This window comes from Sinocyclocheilus anshuiensis, unplaced genomic scaffold (genome assembly GCF_001515605.1).
Source record: "Sinocyclocheilus anshuiensis isolate Anshui unplaced genomic scaffold, SAMN03320099.WGS_v1.1 scaffold1582, whole genome shotgun sequence".
In the NCBI taxonomy this organism is placed as follows: domain Eukaryota; kingdom Metazoa; phylum Chordata; class Actinopteri; order Cypriniformes; family Cyprinidae; genus Sinocyclocheilus; species Sinocyclocheilus anshuiensis.
The window spans coordinates 101,686-109,153 of record NW_015542419.1 but is presented as its reverse complement, the minus strand read 5'-3'; the positions used below and the strand labels follow the sequence as shown (position 1 = coordinate 109,153).

The 7,468-nt window shown below is 43.5% G+C and overlaps 1 pseudogene; it reads left to right on the top strand.

Annotated features, from left to right (window-relative positions):
* Positions 1-6,874, top strand: part of LOC107693477 (macrophage mannose receptor 1-like) — a 30,077-nt pseudogene extending 23,203 nt beyond the window's left edge.
* The last annotated feature ends 594 nt before the right edge of the window (positions 6,875-7,468 follow it).

The following is a 7,468-nucleotide window of genomic DNA, read 5'->3' as shown; positions in this document are numbered from 1 at the left end:
TCGCCGTCTGCAGGTACGAACAGGCTCACTTCACAACTCTGATGAGTCGATACTCCGGCGACTGGTGGATCGGGCTGCGGGCGAGAGAGGGGTGGCGGGTGTCAACTATTACCGGGACAATGATGCTTTAATAACCTACACCAACTGGGGCCGCAACGAGCCAAGTAATTCAACAGTTCACACCGCAGATCCTTCTGTCCTAGACGTTACACCTGAGAACTGCATCACCGCTCATAATCAAATCCGATTTCACTGTATTTCTAGATAACCTTGCTGGATCCTGTGTCACGATGTCGACCAGCCCGCTGGCAGGATTCTGGAATAACAAACAGTGTGAAGAATCATTCCCGTTTGTGTGTGAAGCTCCTCGTAACGGCATCTCTCTACCGACTCGAGCTCCGACGCTGCCTCCGGTGACCGGGTGCACGAGCGACTGGGGCGGAAAACCTCACTTCAGAAACTGCTACAGGGTGATTTAAGCCGTGCTTAGTTCCACTGACTGATGCACACCACAGAGAGGGGTATTGTTAGGAAGCGGTGTTCACATCTACATGCACTGCACATACATGAGCCGCCGTCAGTAAGCAGCTTTAGTTCAGTTCTTCACATGCACACGCTTCAAAAAGCTGAAGGATGCCGCTTATACCGCCATTGTCTATCATAGAAAAACTCTTGAATCATCTAGATCAGGGGTGCCCAATCCTGTTCCTGGAGATCTACCTTCTTGCAATGTTCAGCTCCATGATAATTACAGACAGGTGTGTTTAATCAGGGTTGGAGCTGAACTTTGCAGGTAGGTAGATCTACAGGACAGGATTGGGCACCATTTGTACATGTGTAAGTGTATTTATATGCACACACATTTAAAAACAAGAAACTTCCAATAAATATGCATCTGAATGTTCTCATGCATTTACACGACCACAAAAACCACACTCTCTAGCCTAAACCCGGTGGTTTTGTGAAACAGTGTTCCATTCACATGTACATGATGTTTCAAATCTCTGCTGCCTGCAAAAGCCCAGGATAAGCCATTTTTAAGAGTGGTGATTATTAAAGTTCATGTTCTGTGTTTTTAACGGTCTTCTCATTGATATGTTTGTGTTGGTGCTTTTCACAGCTGTTCACAGTGGACTTCTAACCTCTCTTCTCTAAGGTTACCACTGGAGCGAAGGGACGCCGGTCAGTCACACGAACTGGGGCCACGGTGAACCCAATAATCACAATGGCCAAGAAAACTGTGTGGAGATGGTGACCACTGAAAACGGGACGTCTTGGTGGAACGACCTAAACTGTGATGCCCACCAGGACTGGATCTGCATGATTGCTAAAGGAAAGAAACCCATTATACCGCCGGAGCCTCCGTCGCCTGTACCAGGTAACAATGGAATCAGTTATTACCAGTGAAATAACCTTCATGCTCCGGTTCTGTGACCTGAGATTGTGTTTGGAAAATGCTGAGAAATGTAGGAAATTTAATGCTATTCCTTTTCAAAAATATGGAGCAAATAGCAAAGTAACATGCAAACGTATTTGTACATGTGGGGTCAGAATTAGTTTATTTATTGCAGGTGTTTATTAATGTTTTTTTTTTCTTCAGCTCCTGAGTGCGGATCGAACCCTGGCTGGAGGAAGAACAGTGGCATCTGTTATTACTATAATGACACAGATATCGTGGACTTTCACATGGCCCTTGTGAGGTGTTATGAAGAGAAAGCTCATCTGGTGTCCATCGCTGATGAAGCTGAGCAGTCTTTCGTGGTCAGCCTGGTATGAAAGCTCCAGGCTTTTGAATGTTTGATCAGTGATTTTTAGGAGTGACTTGAGAATTCTTCACAAATGACATGAATCCTCGTAAGACTGCACATTAAAGATGAATGAATCGTGATCTGTGAAAGCACTGGTCTGATTGTGTTGTTTTCAGGTGGGCCCCGGTCAGGCAGCTGCGGCCTGGATAGGAATGAGAATGTTTGGGGTTGCGGGAGGAGAGTATTTGTAAGCCTTAAAAGAGAATATTAGTAGCATTTGTTTCCACGTGTTTTTAACGTGTTCTCTGGCATGACAGTCAGTCCTATAGAGCTGTTTCTGTGTTCAGGTGGGTCGATCTGTCTCCGGTGACGTATGTGCACTGGGGTCCCGGAGAACCCAACAATGCAAACGGAGAAGAACAGTGTGTCCAGATGAATAGACATCCAGGTGCACTAATATTGTTTTACACTAGATCCGGATCCTTCATATTAATGTGCATGTTACTGTACTTCATATTAGCATACCTTATAAATACTGAAATTACTAAATGTACAACTTACATTGTTTTTGTTTTTAACCACTGTACTTTTGAAAACCCTAATCATCTCCATCATAATATTTGTAACGGGGAGACTAAGACGAGGGACGTGCGGATCCATCTGCAAAGCTTTATTCAAAGATGTGATCATAAAACAGGCATGGGTCGACAACAACAACAGGTATAGCTCAGGCAAGACGAAAGAGTAATCCAAAGACAGGCGTGGGTCAATCGACGGCGAATGTAATCCAGAGGGCGAGGCAAACGGGTAACCCACAAACAGGAAAGAGTTCAGGCAGGGTGCAAACCAAGTCCAAAACAGCAAGGCAAAGGGATAATCCAAGACAGGCTAAAGTCCAAGGCAGGCAGAGAGCAGACAGGACGAGGCAAACAGGCTAGGTTCAAGACACGGATAGACCAGGCAATGAACAGGACTAGACTAGACTTAGACTCAGAAAAACTCGGAATGGCTCCGTAATGTTGCTATCGCTAACACAGGGATAAATGTTAACAATACTCTGCGATCTGAGAAGGGTCTGAGTGGGTGTTATGTAGTGTGTGTGTGAGAGATTGACTACAGGTGAGAGTGTAATCAGTGAAATGGAACATGGGAAATGTAGTCCGGGGTGACATGTAACAGTCTGTGTAATGGGAGAGTCAATGTAATGGAAGGCCGACCGCTCAACACTCACCGTGCTCTCCCAGCTTTTGTAGGTGCAAAGACCTGTTTCTTATATCAAACGTTACTCAAGGTCTGCACTCTAAATCTCTTTATTTTAGTAGGAGATAAAAACAAACGTTTCGGCTTGCTGCCTTCGTCAGTCATATTCTTGGTATATAATAATGCTGCCATAATATGTTTCTTTTAATGGATGCTTGTCAAAACATTACAATATATCAATATATAACACATAATAAATAAGAATTATAAACTCATTCATAAACCAGTACAACAAAAAGTAAACAAGAAGAATAAAATTTACAACCCAAATGCTGTGTCAGTCAATGCTTAACAATGACTAGTTTTAAAAATACAGAAGTCAGATAGTCCATTTATTGTGCAGAACAGACTTCACATTTTGTGTTGTTTGAACATTTATCAAATGTAGCTGTATTTATTTGTTTACTAACATGTGATGCTTTTAGGATTCAGAGATCCAAGTGGTTTAAATGTGAATGTTTTGTTTTTCGATAGGTTCGTGGAATGATGCAAACTTTGGACGCGCCAATGCTGGTTACGTGTGTAAAAAATATCCAGGAAACGACCACATGCCGCCGCCTCCAACGGCATCATGGGAGGGAAACTGCCCCGAGGGTACAGCTGACATGAAACAACATGCATAAATCCAGACATAAAGCTTGCATGAATCAAGGACAGGCATTCAGTCAGTGATTGGTCAGGCTAATCTGCCAAAGGTTCAGTGATTTTATTTTTCCTAAAGAAACATTGTGATATTGATTGTTCCAGGATGGATGAAATTCCGCAACAAATGCTACATATTCAAAAGAAACCACTATCATCAGTCTGAGATCAAGGCGAACTGGACTTATGCACGGGATTGGTGCAGACAGCAGAAAGGAGATCTCGCCGTCATCGATGATCAGAATGAAAACGGTACTTTGTAGGATGTTATAATAGCAGACCCTCCCTTGTTAATAGAGGGTTGATAGAGTTGTTAATCATGTTGAAGTACACTGTTTGCAATTTTAGCCCAAAGTTGAAATTCCTCTTTTTATTATGATGGCTTGGTAAACATGGTTGTTAAATATTGTCTTAACAAACTTTTCTTTCCTTTCTTTCCTTTTTTTTTTTTAACTCCATTCAAACTTTTTGTAAGCTCGTTTCACTTTTAGGCATGCTCTGTTTGCTTTTTATCATCTATTTAATGATCTATATCCAGCAACAGTGACGTGTCAGATTCAAAGTCCATGCAAACGCTGTCCTTCAGGAATGTTGTCCAAATGTGTGACATTTTGACCCTCTCTCCAGATTTTGTGGCTAGTTATCTCAGGGATCTGGTTGTCCGCGTTTGGATCGGTTTATCTGATAGGCTTCATGAAGGGAGGTTTGCATGGAGTGATGGAGTCAGTCCGGTCTTATGCACAAACTGGGCCGATAAAGAGCCAAACAACGTTGATGGGGAGGTGAGGAATTACTGTTGTGTTGTAGATTAGATAGATATGTAATATGTAATTATAGTATTTTTTAAAGATAAAGCTAGTTGATGGCACCTGCAGAAGAGCTGATGGTGATTTCTGATGTCTTTCTCTCAGGAACACTGCACTTCGATCTCCCATAATCACCTGGTCACGGGCCGCTGGAACCATGAGAACTGTGACCACGAGCGAGGATGGGTGTGCTCTATGAAGAAATGTACTGACATCTTCACTTGTGTCTTCATTCTAAATGTAGCTATATAAACACTCTAGAAACAGGGCTGGGAATCACATGATAAGAGTTTACGTTACCAGTTACCAGAATTGTTTGACCTTTCAAAAGATGACCCTTAACTCTGAGATAGCTTGAAGTTTAACCCAACTCTAACCCGTTTTCCGCAGCGAGCAGCATTCCGGTCCCGCCGCCCACCAGCACCCCGTGTCCATCCGGATACATCACCTGCTACAGCAGCTGCTATAAGCTGGTTTCTGAGCCCAAAAGCTGGGAGGAGGCTCAGCAGGCCTGTGTGAAGGAGGGAGGGAACCTGGCCAGTGTGGACATGAGCTATGACCAGGCCTTCATATTTGGAGCCGTACAGGAGTCGACTCCGCCGACTGGTACTTCCTCACAGTTTAATGAGCGTAACTAATGTTAAACAGAACTCAAGCCTTGCTCCTCTTCTGCAGGCTGGCAGTGATTCGTACAAATGGTCCGACGGCTGGCCGGTGTTCTTCACGCACTGGGGCCCGGGGGAACCGACCGATCACGAGGGAGAAGGGTGCGTCAGCATGCATGCTCCCTCGCGCTTCATCCAGGGCACCTGGAACGACATGGGCCTGGACGGATCTGACGTCTCTGGGCTTCACAAACTGGGCTCCTGGAGAACCCAACGAAGCGTTTCACGATGGCGACGTGGGGAAAGAGAACTGCGTGGAGATGTATCACGATGGCACGTGGACCGACAACAACTGTATGCAGAAGAGAGGCTTCGTGTGTCGACACCGGCAGTGTAGGTTCACCTCATTCACACTCCTTCATTCAGACAAACTCTCAAACCGTTTTTGAGCCGACACGGCTTCATTTCTTAAAGTTTAGTGAGTTGAACAGCGGAGACGCTCCAGATCTAAAACCTTTATACAGACACAGCTCATACTCAAAACACACAACACAACCCAGTTCAAAGTCACGCGACAGAAAAACCCATCCAGTCCAAAACTGGACAGCTGATTCCATGCCCTGCTTCTAATAGCACTTTCTCTTGTTTTAAGATTATGTGACCGATGATAATGGGATCGTCATCCCGACTGACCCGTCACCGAGTGAGTTCACGAACTGAGCGGTTTTACTGACACACACTAGTGTTCATGTGCTGTTGTGACTGAAGCTGCTGTCTGTGACGCAGTGGACGGCGGTCTGATCGCGGGGGCCGTTATCGGAGCGATCGCCTGCGCAGCACTGATCCTGGCCGGGATGTACTATGTCTTTAGTGTGAAGGCCGTAAAACCAGGAGATATCAGCTTCTTCAAACACGAAACCAAGAATATTGATGTGGTAAGTTTTGTGATCGATGACTTGACGTCTCAATTTACCCTGTTTAACCTGAATGAGAGAAAGTTGCTTAACGAGTGTTCAACATGTTTGATGACAGTAAACACTAAAAAAAATGTCTGCATTTAAAGTTTTTTTACAATCTGTCAACAGCCTGCGTTCACCAACCCGAACTTTGCTGGAGAATCTGACACATGAACCGTGGGAGATTCATCTGTTTCTGTACAGGAACTAAAGCACTGAAATATGTTCAATCAGCACTGAAACGGAATCATACAATCATCAGCCTACAGATTTTTTTTGTACTTTTTTGTATGCATGTTAGTATTCTTGTTCACATTTTGTAAATTGTTTTTAAATATGCACGAATGCATTGTTGCGGTAATGTTTATTGTCTGTACAGTTGTTTCTTGAAATTAATTTAAAATAAATATATTACTAAACAGCATTAGACATTTTTTCAAAACTTTGACATTGTGTTAAAGCATGTCTTTTGATTGGCAGCTGGTGGAGGCGAGGCTAAAACACCCAAACAACAGCATCTTTAGAAAAGATTTCCAAAAACACAGACGTAATCAAACTTCATAAGATTCTGAACATACATGAGTTCACATGACTGAAATCAACGCCAACAGCTGTGTCAGAGTTTAACGATTCGAGTTGAGATTTTCACTCTATTAATCTAGTTTATTTCTGCAACAGTGCCTTGTACACTGGCCATCTTTACGCTGGTTTATAGATTTATCAAACAGTTGGGGTCAGAGAGCCTCTGTCTGGAAATGAGATATTTGCAGCTTTATTCCCTGCTCATAATAATTAAATTAATTTCATGACAACTGCTGTTTGAAGATGCTGCTGATCTGGCTTTGTTTTTCTTTTATTATTTATATAGCGCTTTTAACAATACAGATTGTGTCAAAGCAACTGTACAGCATTAATTAGGAAAATAGTGTCAATAATGCAAAGTGACGATAGTAAATACTCATTTTTCAGTTAAAGGCAGTTCATCATTGAATTCAGTGACGTCATCATCCAGCTCAGTTCGACGATAAATCAAGTCGACGATATCGCTGGAAATTAAGTGTCCCCAACTAAGCAAGCCGGCGGAACCAAAACTCCATCGGTGACGGAATGGAGAAAAAACCTTGGGAGAAACCACCCTGATAGCAAGACTCCGGGGCTCCGCTGTACTGTCAGACTCTGTTCGGTCATTCGCCCAGAATATAACCCCGCCTCCGGACAGCGCGCTGTCAGTTAGCGGACTCATGATGGACACGGCGCGGATTAGCATCGAAGCGGTTTTATTTGTTTTTAACCGGTGCGTCTCAGAAATCCTCCTCAGAGTGGAGAAGCTGCGGCCGGCCAGGTTGAAGAAGACTGAACTCGGTAAGAATACTTTTAAAATATGCTTTATTTGTACAGTTGCCAGTAACATTAACATTAATAAAGTTGTTAATTGCTTTGTTGTACGTTAT